General features: G+C 50.4%; 1 protein-coding gene across 4 annotated transcripts in view; it reads right to left on the minus strand.

Annotated features, from left to right (window-relative positions):
- PPFIBP2 (PPFIB scaffold protein 2) overlaps window positions 1-15,275 on the minus strand; it is a 146,673-nt gene extending 131,398 nt beyond the window's left edge. For 2 of the 4 annotated variants that reach the window (XM_081790317.1, XM_060605894.3), the window contains exon 1: window positions 14,956-15,275. The gene's annotated coding sequence lies outside the window, so the exon portion shown is untranslated. The remainder of the gene's footprint in view (window positions 1-14,955) is intronic. The other 2 variants (XM_081790318.1, XM_081790319.1) reach the window with 1 other exon arrangement.
- Between the last annotated feature and the right edge of the window lie 1,386 nt (window positions 15,276-16,661).

The following is a 16,661-nucleotide window of genomic DNA, read 5'->3' on the forward strand; positions in this document are numbered from 1 at the left end:
TGCCAAAGCTGCCTCCTCTAGGCTTCCTACTTCTGGATGACTCTTGTCCAACCCACCTTTCCCAAGGCATTACTCCTCTGCTCCCAAACCCTCCATGGTTCCCCATTGGTTCAGGAACAAAGCTGTATTCCTTAGCTCAGCCATCTAAGCCCTCTTATAAGATCCACCTTCCCAGCTGCACTTCTCACCACACTCTTAGTTCAACCTCACTGAACCAGCTCCTACTCCCTAAATAACTGAAGGATTTCCCTATTCCTCTGTTTGGGGTGCTTTTCTCCAGCTATACTTTTAAATCTCACCCATTCTAAGACCTTATCCAAATGTACCGACCCAAGGAAGCCTTTCCTGACACCATCACCCCCCAGTGCCTGAAGGTGCTGGCTGGCTCTTCCTCTCTGCTTCTACCATACTTGGTACTCACCTGCATCAACTTGCTTACAGCTCTGGTTGTCCAAGTCCTCGATATGTCTGTCTCCTCTTCTAAATTAAAATGCTTGAGAGCAAGGAGTATGTTCTATTCACCTTCCCATCCTCAGAGCCCAGCCGTGAACCCGACACACAGGTAGACACTCAGTATATGCCAGCTGATGAAAGATGTTAGGTGTGTGCACTGAGTGGAGGGCAAAAGGAGGAGGGGCATGTGAGAAAGAGCGCGAGCGAGCTTGGCCAACTTTCTGAATAAAGGTGGGAAGTCGTCCGTGGCAGCCTCTCTCCTCTCACTTTCTCTGTACACGAGACCCCCTCTTCACGGACTAATCCTCAGAGGTGAAGGAGCTCTGCTGTAAGAATGACTTGACCGTGCTTGGCCCTGGCACGACCTAGGGACAAGTGGTGAATGCAGGTAGATTTCCACAGGACTGACGGGAGAAGAGAACGTAACTTCCCCTAACAGATGATAAAACCAGGCATTTCCACTTATTCTATTATTTTACAATGCTAAGCAACAAGAAAAAAAAACATCTGAATTGGCGAGTTTTCTCTATCATCTAGTTCAGGGGCCTCATACATAACTGTAGCCTGTAGCTGGATACCTCCTATGTGCCTCCCAAGCTGGCTCGGGGGGAGCACAGACCCCAGAATTTGGCAGGCTTTAGGTAAATACTAACTGGATTAATCAAAGTTTATTCTGTCTTTTGAGGCTTCATTTCAACACTTGTCAAACAGTTTAATTTTGAATCGATGCAACAGTTTTCTTTTTGCACTGGGGGGGAAAACGTTTAGACCAGTAAGAGACCAGGGAATTTCCCTAAACGCAGGCTGTGTGCACTGGCAAGGACAGCCTGGCTCCTGCCTCTGTCAGGAGAAAGGGGCTTCCTCTGTAGGCCTGGGCTGGAGGGTTTTCATTAGTAGGGTATTAGCAGCTCTGTCTTCACTGGAGGCCTGAGGACCACATGGGAGGCAGATGAAGACGGCACACAGAACCCACTGCTGCTAGAGAGCCTAGACTACAAGGGAACTGCCTGGCCTGGACTTTTCAGGGCTGAGCCTTTGGACAAGGCCAATCAAGCCTCCTGCACTGACTGCGTTGGGCCTACCTTCCTCTCCTGGTGCCTCGGCAGGACTGGCAGTGACTGCCTCTCTTACCTCACCAGGACATGGAGGCTTGTTCACTGAGGATTTGGGAAACATCCTGTCACAGGCCAAAGTGTATCCCCCTCCCCAAATTCGTATGTTGAAGTCCCAACACCCAGTACCTTAGAAGGTGACTATCTTTAGAAGCATACTCTTTAAAGAGATAATTAAGTTAAAACAAGGTCATGGGGGTGGACCCTAATCCAACATGACTGGTGTTCTCATAAGGACACATATGGGTACAGAGGGAAGACCATGTGAGGACACGGGGAGATGACCATTTACAAGTCAAAGACAGAGGCCTCAGAGGAAACCAAGCCCACCAACACCTTGATCTTGGGCTTCCAGCCTCCCGCCTGAGAGACAACACATTTCTGTCATTCAGTCCAGCTAATCTGTGTGTGTTGTTATGGCAGGGCTAACAAGCTAGGACCCACCCCGGTCTGATCCCGGACACACTAACCTGCAGACACAGGGCCTTCTCCCCAGAGATGTGGGGCCCTGTTGCCCATCCCTGTCAGTCTAAGGAAGACTTAAACAACATCCAGGTAGGGACAGTTCCTCATAGTCCTTTATCTATCTTTGCAAGTCAGCCCCAAATGGGACATGACCAGGGATCAAGGCCAGACTTTGTTGGGCTTCAAGGAGGAAACTCTGAGACGTGGCAGCTGACCGGCTCTTAAGCTGCATTCAAGGAGCTAAGTGCCCTGGGCCCAGCTGTCTCCTCTTCAACCCAACTCAAGAACTCCAGCGTGTGATGGGGGGAAGGAGGGCAAGGCCCAGGGCACTAATCTCAGCTCACCTATCACAAGACATTTGCCCCTGACAGCACTTAGGCCAGAGTGATGTGGGGGTTTTCCTGAGAAAAGTGATCCAGGAATCTGCCATTGCACACATACTCCTGCAGACCAAAGACAAGCCAGCTATAGAGAATTCCCTTCTCCAGGTGCCCAAGAGGTCTCGCTCCTGGAAGTCAGTCGGTCTGATCCCCGGGTGGTGGGAGCGCCTGCAATTGCTCCTGGGGGCCTCTCTCCATATTTCTCACTTCTTGTCCATAGAGCAGGGTTATTTCCCATGGGAGATCCCCCAGCAGTTTCTCAGATTCATAGTGAAAGGGTAGAAAGGACCCACAGCAGGGGAAGTAAGTACCAACAGGAGATCCCTCCTGCCCCCTGCCACCCCTGTTCCGAACTCCTAGCTCCTGCACTCCTTCCCATGCCCCTGAGGAAGGAGAGGAGCAGGGGGAGGCAGTAGAATGAGTCCAAGCTTTGCAGTCAGACTTGCGTTTAAATCCTGGCTTCGCTCCTTAGAGCTGGGTTAGTTTTTGATCTTGGGTAATAGATATTAACCTCTCTGGTTACTATGTAACGGAGATAATAATACCTGCTTCACACAGGGCTGGTCGGAGGGTTACAAGAGAGGACAGAGTAAACCACCCCGCTCAGTGCCCGGCCCAGTAGATTTGTAACACGTTGCCTCTCTCCTCTCAGAGAACATGTCCCTAAGTGCACTATTCCAGAAGATGGACTTGGCCAAGACCTCTTATCAGGCCCTAACTGCTGGGGTTAGGGGAAAAAATATATGACACTGACTCCCTTTGAGAAGTTACCAAATCCCCTGGAGCCAGCCCCCAGTTAGGCAGAGCCTGGGGCTACAAACACAGCACACGTGCTCCAAACTTTCTGGGATTCTCTAGCAGTATTGGACAGAAAGGTCCAGGCCACCAAGTCTTCCAGAGCAGAAAGTGTCCCATTGATCTTGTGCTTACTCTTAGAGCCCCTTGGCAGCTTTCTCAGCCATTCCACCAGGGTCTCTCAGGCACCTCACTTTGGGACAGTGAGCAGGCAGGGTTTATGTTGTTCACGGGCCAGGCAGGCACCTGGCAGAGAAGTCACAGCCGGGAGATGGATTTGGGAGACCCCAAACATGGAGGCTGAAGCTGAAACTGGGCTCCTGGGGTTGGGGGCAGGAAGGGCCATGTCCTGACCACATTCATGGAGCAGGAGGTCCCTGGCCCTGGGCACTGGTGTCAGGAGAGCCCATTTAATTCAGAGGTAGCTTTGACAGAAGATGGTCAAGTTGTACTGGTGGCCCAGAGAGGCCCCACAATTGCTCCCTGTGGACATCACACTCTCACAGAACACCTACCTATGGCCAAATGGGCAATTGCTCCCGGGATTACTTAGGAAAGGTTGCCATACACGGTGTGTGACAGTGATGCAACAAGACGTGGGTCTCATGTAGCCTGTGGAAGCCTTCTCACGCCATCCCTCATTCAACTGTCGCTAGATTTATTTAAAATTCTCTTTCAGGGGCACCTGGGTGGCCTAGTCAGTTAAGTGTCTGACTTCAGCGCAGGTCATGATCTCATAGCTCGTGAGTTCAAGCCCCGCGTTGGGCTCTGTGCTGACACCTCACAGCCTGGAGCCTGCTTCAGATTCTGTGTGTCTCTTTCTTTCTCTGCCCCTCCCCTCTCTTGCTCTCTCTTGAAAATTATGTGGTTTTTACAATAAATTTCACATTTAAAAAAATAAAAAATAAATGTTAAAAAAAGTAAAAAATAAAATAAAATTCTCTCTCAAATACAAATAACCATGACATTTGAGGACTAGGTTCATGACCCTGGAGCAGCCCTTAACAGTTTTCAAAGTGCTCCTGATTAGTAGGCAGGACACAGAGGGAGGGCACTGTCCCACCTGAAGTCTCCTGTTATAACATGAGATCCCGAGTCTCTGCAGCCCAGATATTACCAATCTGCACCCAGCCTCCCTAAGGTGGTCTTCTCAGGCTTTCTCTCCAGGCTGAGGGGAAGCGTCCCATTGGGCAGCCTGAAGGACCCTTCTTTAGGGTCCACCCTAAAGAAGAGGCTGTGGCTGGATCTGGGTTCTGAGCTCCGGCTGTACGGCCAAGCTGAACAGAGAGGATGGGGCCCTGGGTAGACACAGGCACAATCAGCAATAAGGACTGGCTGGCTCTATAGCATACAAGATAAGGAAGGAGCCCACCTTCAGCAGGCAGCCACCACCAGCACCCACCTGCTCAGAGCCTGAACATGCTCTCCTTTCACACAGGCACCCCAGCCCCCACTCGACACCCCTGTACAGGCAGGCTCCCAGCCAGTTTACTGAACAGTGTTGGCCTCTCTCCACCCCCACACCCCTACCTGGGTTACTGCCGAGGTTTCTCCGACTCTAGTCCCTCACCCCACCTTCCAACCCAATCCAGAGCGCCATCTTGCATATCCCTTTACGGCTGACACCCTGGGGTCTCCAACAGCTGAGGTGGGTTGTAGGCAACTTGTCACTAATGGTAAAGTAGCTAAGCCAAGAGGCTTTTTGTAGAAATTAGATTAGATTCCAGGTTATCTTGCCCCATTCTCATGTACTTTATAGAGTGGGAGGAATCCAGCCAGGAAATCAGCAATTGCCTATGGTGCTCAGGAAGTAACAGTTTCTATGGCACCACGGAACTATGCAACTTCCTACTATTTTAGAGACTTACTTCCAAATAGGTCTTTGTGTGTGTACATATATACTTATTGGGGCTGGCTGTGTATCCTTAACAATCTGGTCACGTCCACCAACTGCTTCTCACAGGTTAATGTCATCCGACACGTGCAGACTGACCATCTTCCCACCTCAACATGAAGAGTGGGATCTTCATGGTAAACTTAAGACTCTGAATAATCTGACCTCTCAACATGGTGGCAAGATAGAGTGGAAAACACATGGGTTTGAGGATCAGGTAGACCAGTCATAAGTCTTATTTCAGCCTCTTGCCAGTTAGGGAACCTTAGGAAAGTCACTTTTCCTGCTGGGTGAAAGCCCTGAGAGGCCCCTGTGAGATGTACATCAGCACAGATGGCTCTGTGCTCGGTCCCTGACACCCGGCGGGGACTTAATAAATGATGATTTCCAATCCCAGTTACCCATATAACCCCATTCCTCAGTTGTAGCCAAAGCAAACCCTTGGCTGTTGTCTGCAACCGCCCCTTAATTCACCATCCCCACACCTTCCTTTGTGCATTGCTGTTCCCTGAGCCAGAAATGCCTTTCACCCAGAGGAAGGGGAGTCTCTGCTCCCCATCTTTCCTTCCAGACACATCTCAAATGCCACTTCCTCAGCAAGCCAGGTACCCCAAACGCTTCTTTCTCTGAATGTTCTCTCTGTGGTTTGGTCATTATTGCCTGTTTTGAGAAGGGAGTACACTCCTTAAGTGCTATCCAAGCAGAGGACATGTCTCACTCACTCCTCTCATGTTCCCATCATCCCACTCCTCAGCATAGAGGATGGTCAAAAATCATTCAGTGCCTGAAATAATAAATGAGGTCACAAGTCTATTGCCTCCAGAGTACTTAGAATTATGCTCTACCTCTGTTCCTGAAAGGGGGACTTTCCTTAGATCCAGTGGGCCAGTTCTGACTTTAGGGCTTCCCTGGCCTCCCTCCCTGCCAACCAGGCCAGGATAGCGTGCCCCACAGGCATCCACGTTGCTTAACCACAACACTCTCCATCCTCCGCCCATACACCCCACCCAAAACCTCAGCCTACTTGAATAAGGCCCTGCTGCCCACAGCCCTTCCCCGACTCCTTTTAGGGCTGGAAGCTCGCTCTGCAGCCCAGGCTGCAGACAGACAGTCAGACTTCCCAGTGTCGTGCCCAGTGCCTTCCTGGATGTCTCCTTCCTATACCTGCCATCCCCTTTTGGATGCTGTGAGCCAGTGCCTCAGACCACATGGCCCAGGTTCTTCAGATGCCAGGATGCTGTGTTCTCAAAATCTTTAAGGGGTGACCATGAGTCTGTAAGAGACTTCGAGCCCCAGATAGGTGGCTGAGCCAAGGTAGGCATGAACAGAGAATACACAGAGTCTAACCACTTCTTTGGGGTCACAGCTTCAGAGTTTCAGGCCACAAAGCTTCTCTTCCAAACCCTGTTATGGGGCAGGACTTTGGCCTGTGGCTTGGGACAGAGAAAGTCCTGCAGAGTTTGCAGCCACCCCCTCCCGGCCTCCCACCTTCATCCCACCCTGCGTTTGCTGCAACTCATCTCTGCTCAGAAGCCAACTATCCCCCACAGTCCTGCCGTTCTCTTAGTTAGACCTCCCAGCAAATCTGCCTCCCCTACTATTTTGCAAACTTCTCTCTAACCAATACCGCTTGGACAACACCCTCTTTACATAGACCACAACACAGGCTGTAAGACTGCTGCCTCCCCCTAAAGATCAGCATGAATTCTGTGGAATTTCTTACATCAGTGCGAACTGAAATCTGCCTCTTCTCTAATTCTCTCTCCCATCACCACCATGGACTCCCAACTCTGCCCTCTGAGCAACACGCAACAAGATAGGTCCGACCTGAAAATCAGTCATGGCCCTGGTGTCTTCCTGTCAGTTCTCAAGTCCTTTCAAACCTTGCAGAGCACAGACTCCAGCTTTGCAGCAGAGAGCATCCCTCCTCCACCTACTCCCAGAGTGTGGTGTGTCCAGCCTTGGCCCGTGCAGGAAAAAGTGGGATGATCTTCTAGCAAGGTCTAAAGCCAGGACTTCTATTAATGCAACCAGGCTAAGGCAACCTATATGGGCTTTTCCACATGGTCAGGTAGGAAACTCACACCATTGATTTTTGGAGTCTGCGGGCAGGACTCTGCACCTCCCTGCCACATGCCACATCTCACAGAGCTGGTTTGGGTGCTCAGCTCTCTCTGCTGCCTTCGTCCTGTACATTGGTGACCAGCCATCTGAAACCAGGCTCTCCCGCCTGCCATGTACTTCTGCCTTATGGACTCCCTGTTCACCTTCACCAGGGCTGCCCCTTCCGTGTCACACCTAGAGGCCCAGAGAACGCTACTTGCCCCGAAATTTCAGAATAAGCCCGCTAGATGATGTAAATCACTCTTCTTGACAACGTAGTTTTTTCTGGGCTTCCTGAGAAAAGGATGACATGGGATGAGCCAAGCACCACAGGCAACACGGTATGTGCATCCTCTCGTTTCATCATCACAAGAACCAAACGAAATAGGCTTATTATTGTTCCCATTTAACAGATGAGGAACTTAAAGCTCAAAGCAGTGACAGAAAATCCGTGTACAGGGGGATTTAAAGGGAGGCCTGTGGTTCAAAGTCCATACTCTAGAGCTAGCAGGGACCTCGGAGATCAGGGAGGCCAGGTCCTCATGGTGGAGAACACCTGCTGCCCGCCATGCTGGAAGGAGGGGGATAGGCAGGAGTCAGTTTCCTCATCTCCAGAAGCAGGACAATAATCCGCGCCCGAGGCATTGTGCAGTTCCAGTGAGCTGGCGCGGCGAAAACCTAGACGGACACACAGGGTGGTTGTTGTTGTTACCGGGTGAGCGGCACTGCATAGAAGAACCAGATGTCTTGGCTGGTCACAGGAAGAGCTTATGTAATAAAACTTTTTCATGACATCCAGTCAAGGTCAGGTGTCAGAGCCAAGAACTATTCCTTTGCTTTGGTAAAATGTTGAATTAAGAAGAATCTTCCTTTCCCGTCCAAATTCAAGTTCTAACGTCTCCCCTCCCCCTACTGCAATCCTCTCTCCTCAGTCCCCCAGCCACCACCCCCCCCCCACCCTTACCTGACCTGGTTGCTTACTGAATCTGGAGTTTGACACCACATCCCTGGTACACCCAAGATAGTCCTGTCACCCCAGGACCCCACCCATATTTGTCTGCCTCCTTTCTCTCTCAAGAGTGTCCCAATTTGGACAATAAATTAAATCTAAAACTCTGGGTCTTTTTTAAAAAATCACTTCTCTGGCACGTATTTGCCTCCCATGAAATGGGAATAATATCACCCACCTCATGAGACAAGCCCTTTGTAAACCCCGTCAAAGCCGGAAGCCCCCCATATCCTTCCTCTGGAGGCAGCTTTCTGTGGGGCCAGTCTGCCGACACCTCTTTTGCCTTGGTGAAGCCACGCAGTGTCCAGCTAGCTATTCCTGCAAAACCTCTTTGATTCAGGGGAAACAAAGCCCTGTGTTGGGAAAAGGACTGTTGCCCCTGAAGAGAGTGGAGTTGCCACGAGTGCATGTAAGAAACAAAGGTAACCGATTCTTGGTGTTCCTGGCCTCAGCTGTGGCTCTGCCCTCCTCTCTTCCCTAATCCCTACAACAGACCTTTGGCTCCTATACAACTACCTCTTTCTCTCTCTCTCTTTCCCTTCCTTCTGTTCTTTCCTCCTTCCCACCCTTCCTTCCTTCCTTCCTTCCTCTCTCTCTCTCTCTCTCTCTCTCACACACACACACACACACACACACACACACACACGCACACACACATGGTTTATCAACCTTAGGAGTTCCTTTTGGCAGAGATTTCTGGGCTTTTCTGCCAGAAGCAGGTTGGAGAAGCTTGCTAAGACTTCTTGAGATAGCAGTGCAGTCACAAGGGTGGCCCTCCCAGTTAGAGTGGTCCCTGCCCAGCTGAGAGGCCCAGCTACATGTGACTGGTACATTCCAACCATGCACACAAGTCACTGTGGATTTACGTTTTCACCCGGGAGTCTGGGCAGGAGTTCTGACTATGCCCACTGAGCACACTCCCAGCAACCAGTGGCTATCCCTGAGCAGACAGAGATCAACCCTGGGATTTTGGATGAACCCTTCCTTATGCCTGTCCTCATCACCAGGAAGAAACAGATATACCCAAAGCAGAGCCGCCTGAGACGGGCTCAGCAGCTATAGGCCTGAGGAGAGGCCAGGCTGCCATCAATTCCCCTGAACAGCCTCACCTGGGTTAAGAATCTGTTCTTGGAGATTTGTCAGAAGGCCATCCACCCACTCACCTCTGCATAAGTCATTCCTGAGTCATTCCTGGACAACCCAAGTCCCAAGTCTGCAATCCATGGCTATCCTTGATTCTTTACCATGGATGAGAAGGTCCTGCACCCATTTTAGTATCAGTAAAAATAAATAATTAAATAAATTAATTAACAGCACAAAAACAAAAAAATCAAAACAAGATAAGGTAGAAACTTCCCAGAGATCCAGCTGCATAATTCAAAAGAGCCAGGAGGCTTGACAAGTTTTCCCTTGAAGTTGAACCCCAGGCTTCCTTGTCTTTGTTTTCACTTGGCAATTACCACATACCAGGCAATAATCTAAGTGTTTGACATGCATTAGCCCGGATCTGTCTTAGCAAACTAAGGTGACCGCTGTGCCATGGCAAAGGCAGGACCTGTCCTTGGGAGGCTGGAGAGTGAGGGACCTGGCCAGACAGAAAGGTGTGGAAGGGAGAGATGAGGAGGAAAGGAAATCCAGCCTCAGGGTCACTGAGTCTCCAGGCATCAGTCAGATTCTAGATAAGGTCTTCTCCCCTCCCCTGACAGCTATGGCCCTCCCCCATCCATCTGGCCCCCTGACACTGGCCCTACTCACAGGCCTCTGCTTGGAGGAACGAGGTCCCTAAGGCTGGATGCCTTCCCCGGATGGGTGCCACCCACCACCCCCCACTCCAACACTGCACAGGCCACTTCTCGGGACTGATTGGATGCATCCCTAAAGTTTGTCGGAGGGGGGGCAAAAGTGTGTGGGTTTTGGAATACATCTTTCCACGGAACTGACAGGTTGGCGGTTGTATTCCCAGAAAAACCATTTGATACACATGTACCAACATGGAGCACTAACAAGTATGAGTGTCCATACCATAAAACACTCCCTACTTTCCATCAGCCCACATATAGTAGGCCATAGGACAGAAAGGAGGACGCATGAGCCTTCAAACCCACATTGGCAATGGCTACCAACAGACTCCCTTCTGAATTCTTGACCTCTAAGGTTCCAGCCTTAGCTGCTCTGCAGACTGAATTCACCCAAAACCTGGTCTTTTTCCCATTTTTCACTGCCTAATGGAATCTCCATCTGGACCTCTGGCAGCTCTTCTCTGGCCAACTCACAGTGCTACAAAGGACAGAGGCCCAGGCCAAAGGGCCAGGAGGCCCGGCTTCTGCCACCAGCAGCAGGTGACCCTGCATAGGTTCCTTTGGGTAGCTTCACCATTCGTGTGTGTGTGTGAGTGTGTGTGTGTATGTGTGTGTGTGTGTGTGTGTAATATGAGAAACTACTCAAGGCTCTCTTCTGATTCCAAAAGGAATCAACCATCCTCATTTCCCTTCCCCCTTCCAAGAATCTCCTCCTTGCTCTCATGCTACTAACAATGCCTCGTTCTTCTCCCAGCACATTAGCACAAAGTGTCAGTGTCCAATTTGATGCCTTTCCCTCTCCCTCAAATCCAGTCAGTCACCAAATCCTGCAGGATTTCTGGACAAGATCACTCACTCTCCATCTCTATTGCCATTGCCTTGATTTACACCCTAAGCTACCTCTATGGGTTATTCCAAGAGCATGTTCTCACAGGAAGTTGCTCCTTGGCCCTGCAACCTGCCCTTTTCAGCCCTGAATCCTCCTGAAAGCAGAGAGTTCACCACGTGTTTTCCACACCAAAAGGCCTTCAATATCATGAGAAGAAAATGTCAATTCCTTAGCTTCAATGCTCAAGGCCTTCCCTGACCTCTCCCCAGCCTAAGACTGCAGTCTCACCTCTCCCGGTGTCCCCTCCCCACTCCACCCTCTGACTCTAGCCATGTGGGCCACTCCTCACTGGGCTTGTCCCAGTCTTTCAGGTTCTGTTCTTGTTTCTTCCCTCATCACCTGTGCAGAATAGCCTACTCTTTTCCCCTTTTACTGAAGCAAACATTGCAAAACCAGCCAGCTCCAGGCCCATGTTTATCACAAACTCTTCCTGGACATCTGCTAGATGTAGGGCTGCACACAGGAGTCTGGAGTGGGTGTGGACAGAGACACGCCAATAAAGCGCCTCAGGACCATAGCACAGTTCTCCAGTTGATGCTACATGTATGTACTAGAGAGAAGAGTAAAAGTGACTTGGAGGTGGGGGGAGGAGAGGTGCTTCAAGAGTTTGATCTGCATCCTGAAGTTAATAAGAGTCCGTTCAGCTCATGGGGCAGACAAAAAGCTTTCCATGAAGAGCAAATAGTGCGTGCAAAGACAGAGAGGCACAAAAGATAGGATCTCTTGAGCTACTCGGTTTGGGGAACAGTGGAGATACAGCTGGCGAGCTAAATTATTGCCAGCCTTTGCAGAGCCTGGAAGGCCAAAGAAGGATGTTATACTTTACCCTATCAAGGAGGCAACCCTATCCCATCTTGTGCAGACCTTCCATCCACAGATACGTTACAGGGCCAAATGACTACATGACATGGAACACAGTGATTAAGAGCATGGTGCACAGTGAAGAGTCAGTTCTCTGTGTGCATAAGGGCATATGTGACAGACAGAGGAAATGAAAGCAAGAATTATAGAGGAGCACCAAAGTAAGAATTACCTAGGAGCACTTAGTAAAAATCATAAATTTCCTGAAGACAAAACTGTGTTAGCAGCCCCCTGGAAAATCGCAAGGCCTTGAGGAGATCTGGGTCTGAAGCTAAACAGATTGCATCTCCCAGATTATTTACTGAGTGTGTCAGAGATAAGAATGGGTGTCTTGAAGCTCTGCAAGGGCTAAGGAGACCTGGCTCTCAGAGTCTATAAGGGACACAGCCCACCTTTCTGAAACCACCTGTGGGCTCTTTGAAAACTGAGACACCTAGATGCCAGCAAGTGTTGAAACCAAAGACTGATGCCAGGAAACATAAAGTGGAACCACTGTAAAGAGGAAGCAGGAAAAATAGTGACTCCAGAAAAAACAAAGCTGCCAAAAGCTTCAGCCTAGTTGTGCCCACACCAAGTGGTGATAATGTCACATCTCCCCCCACCCAAGTGTCGCCTCTCGAATGGGGGTGCACAGTCTGGGAACTTAATAAATGTCTAGATACCTCATTAGTTGCATTCATATTAGCTTTTCCTCCTTATATTTTGCAAGAGGGGATCAGCCAGAGGATTTTAAGCAGGGAAGTCATGAACAGGTTTGTATTTCAGAAAAAAAAAAAAAAAAATTTCTGACATCCACGTTAAAACCAACTTCCAAACGTTATTATGTCAAATGGTATAGCCTAAAGGGCATGCCATTCTTCTCCAAAGCTGAATTGGCTCGGAATCATTCCCCTATCCTCACTGCTGGAAGCAGTCCGGTCAGTCTGAAGACAGATACCACATACTCCCTGGCCCCCTGGCCCACAGATTCTATCTTTCCAAAGTCTCTCCCACCTGTCCCACTCAGGCCCAATAGAAGGCCTCACCACTTCTATGCTGGTGGATTTTCAATGTCCTAACTGGTCCCTCCATCCCAGGGTCTTTCCCCTCTGCTCACTCCTTGCCACAGCCACAGTGGGCTAGAGCAGGCTCCACCTTGGCCTTCATCAGAATCACCCCTGGGGGAACTTGGGAACACCATCCTGGACCCACTTCATCCAAACAGTTTAAAAGCTCCCCAGGTTTGCAAACCATGGTCCTTAATCCTTGCCATAGATAGTGAAGAGCACCACCCTAGAATGTGTTAGAAAGGCAGATCAGGTTCCACCCCTGACCTAGGTAGGAATCAGAATCTGCATTTGAATTAAGACCCCCCTCGTGATTCTTAAGCTTGTTAAAGGTTGAGAAGCTCAGCTCCAAAGGGTTGCCTGACCATTCATTCCACAAATATTTACTGGATTTTCTCCCCGTCTGGCTAGGGGTTGGGAGGGTCAAGGGCCAAGGTCCTGGACTTTGAGAAGCTCACAGTCAATCCCTTGATTAAAACCTGTCACTGGCTCCATGCTTTCTAAGTCCAGACTTCTGCACCTGGCTTTCACGGCCCACTGGGGCCATGTTTCATCCTTGTCACCAGCTTTATTGTCTAGCACTTGCTCACTAACTGGGAGTCCAGTTAGACCACTTGCCACTTCTCATGACTAGCTGGTGCTTGCCCTGCCTACACAGATCTCAGCCCAGGTCATGTTCTACCCACCTCTGCCTGGAGACGCCCAGGAGAAATCCTCCGAGATGGATCACACACATCACCCCTTTCTTGAAATTATCCCAGATCTTCCCTGCTCAGGTGAAAGACAGGAATTCCCACAACTCTTTGCTCTTCCCTCCTTCAGGGCATTTGTCATTGTACTTAAAACCAGTGCATTGTCTTAAAACCAGTGCACCTGCCATAGCTACCCCAGTAAAGAAGAGACCATGATTCTCAGTTTGTCCCCCCCCCCCCCCAGTAGCAATAAGCTAATAACTGGCACATCATCTAATTTCTAAGAATAATAATAATAAATGTATGAATAAAATGATGTATGAATGCAGTGAGAAATGCACTAATCTCTCTCATCTCCCACTTCATAGTTGTTTAAATATGAATTTAAGCAGAATACTAATGGGCTGCCTTCCAACCCCAAGAGAGAAATAATCTCGAAATCAAATAATATTTTGTTTTCCAGATACAAACAATAATCAAAGACTGAACATCTTGAAGATGAATTTTGTGCACAGCCAACTACCTTCCTGTAGTTGGGCATTTAACTTCACAAAATGCAACATACAATTTGGAAACACTTCCGATTTGTATTATAATCAATTAAGGAACTGGGAAAGGAAAGAGACAAATGAAGAGAAAGATAGGAAGTAGACCAAAATATGCAAAGGGGGACCCACCGATACCAAATATCCAGCTGCTCTGAAAGCAAACTACAACACTCTGGGTTTGTTTTTTAAGAGGATTAAACACTAGTTAGAGTGCCTGTTTCAATCCTACACAAACTTTGGAAATTCTAGCTTTTAAATACATAATCTTATTTTCATTTGAAGAAAAACTGCAGGTCTGGAGTTGGGATGTCATGGAGAGGAGGAGCCCACTTTTAAGTAGGACCATCCCCATCTGGCAGTCTCCTGGGACTGCAGTGGCTTGAGACTTTGATGGCATGTTGCATTTTTGCAATTAGAGTATAGAGTTGGTCTCAGTCGAGGCGTTGCATCTGACCACACTGAACAGATATGCTTGGGCAAAGAGACCCTAAGCTGCCGGACCACTCCCCCCCCCCCCCCCCCGCCGCCCCTTGTGCTCTCTAGTTACTCTGATGCTTCGGTGACATACCGCACAAAACTGAAGTGAATGACCACCCAGCGCATCTCCAGGGCCATGCTGGCACCTGCAGGGGCGCGGATTGTCCATGGATCCCCGGCAGGGTTGGGTGAAAATTCGAAGCAAATCCTCCTCGGGAGTTATACCCTCCTCCCAGTCTTCTGGCCAGAGAAGAGGAAGAGGGTTCCTGCCCTCGCGTCTGGGACCCACTCTGGGGCCCTAACTGGCACTGACCCCCACTCCTCCAGTGGTTCTTGAATCTGGGGGCTTTCGGTTACCTAGGCAATGTACCCGCGGGGGGCTCCCGGTCCGGAACGCGCAGGGGACCTGGGGCGTGGGGACAGCCCACTGACCTGGGTGCTGGGCTCCTCTCCGGGCGGCTCAGGTGTGAGGGCCGCTCCCGTGTCCCTCCCACCTCCGAACATGAGAGCCGAGAACCGAGCTGCAGGCCACTGACCCACCGACCAACTGACCGACCAACCAGCGGACCGAGCGGCAGCGGCCGGGTCTGGAGCCCACGTGACGGGGGCGGGACCCACAGGAGGCTCGTCCCGGAGCCCCCGCTTCTCCCCGCCCTCCTTCCCCTGGGACCGCCCCTCCACTCCCCTTCCTTCTCGGGCTCCGCGGCGGTCCGCAGGAACCGGTCCACCACCGGTTCCCTTTCCTCGGGGACCGGCCTCGTCAACTCCGCCCTTTCGAACCTGCCTTCGCCTAGTCAGCCCAGCCGTGGCCCCGCCCCCTGGACGGTGCTACACCCCCGCCTCCCGAAGACCACGCCCCCGTGAGCCCCGCCCCGCTCCTGTTGCCTCCCCGCCCTGCACCCTTCCGGTCCCGGAGACACCGACTGTCTCTAGTGCTGCCTGTCCCCTGGGCTTCTTCAGCCCTTCAGCACCATTCATTCCCCGGCCGTAGGAAATGAAAACGAGGAAGCAGAAAAGCAATTTGTATCTAGAGTTGCAAAGAGAGAAGCCACGGAAAAACCGACTGGAGGCACACCCAGAGTAGCAACACTTTGGGTGTCCGGACTTCCCGGACCCGTAGGATCCAGTCCAAATTGAGGTTGGCCTGAAGGCAGCCTCATTCCCTGTCTCTGATCAACCCGTCTGGAAGGCTCTGCGTCCCACCAGAGTCCGGCTGCGCTCGAACCCCGCGACCTGGCGTGGAGGTCCCCCTAGTGGTCAGCCCCGACTAAAGACACTTTGCGCCTGGTCTGGCGAACAGCTAAGGACAAGAAGCACTTCTCTGTGCTCAGCACCAAGGCGGGGTTCCATAGGGCCAAGAGCTTTGGCGACTTCTGACCACAGGAATGAATTCTGGAATCAAGGCGGGACTGGGCCTTGGGTACTTAGTCCAACACCTTCCCCTAGTGTATGGCCTGAATCCCCTTTGGTTGTGCTGCTAGGTTGTTGCCTTGCCTGGGCCTCCCAGGACCAGTTGCTCAGTTCAGCTGATTAAAATCCCTTTGGGCCGCAGATGGTATCTACACTGCACACTCTGGCATAGTCCCGAGCTCTGGCAGGAGTCACTACAGCCCTGGCCTCAGTTTTTATCTACATTTCTACAGGCTGGACAAACTCCGTAAGACACATCTTTTTTTTCAAATTACCCTGGTGGTCTGAAATTACCCGTGTGCCCAGAAAGCTTTTACATGTGAACAGAACTTAAGCCACCCTGCAAATATGAGACTCTGGTCACTGCCGGAACCTGGCCAGAAGCAGACTAAAGGCAAAGCCAGCAGAGGAAGGCTGGGGCCGACAAGAGTTGTGTTACAGCAGGACACCCTTCAGTTCTCTTTCACTTCCTTAAAATAGCAGCAGAGGCTTTTGTAGACCTAGGCGCTATAGTTCACATGAGTTCATGGGTGTTTCCAAATCCCACATGTTATTGCCCCAGTGGACACACTGCCCTAACCTCAGTCCCTAGAAAATGCTAATCTGCTCTCTGAATTATACAATTACTTTTTTAAAATTACCTTTAAAAATGGTGTAAGTCACTGGTTCTCAAGCTTATTCACACTCTAGAACCATGTTGCAGGAGGGGGCTTAAAAAAATACAGCCT

Source organism: Panthera onca, chromosome D1 (genome assembly GCF_046562875.1).
Source record: "Panthera onca isolate mPanOnc1 chromosome D1, mPanOnc1 haplotype 2, whole genome shotgun sequence".
NCBI lineage: Eukaryota > Metazoa > Chordata > Mammalia > Carnivora > Felidae > Panthera > Panthera onca.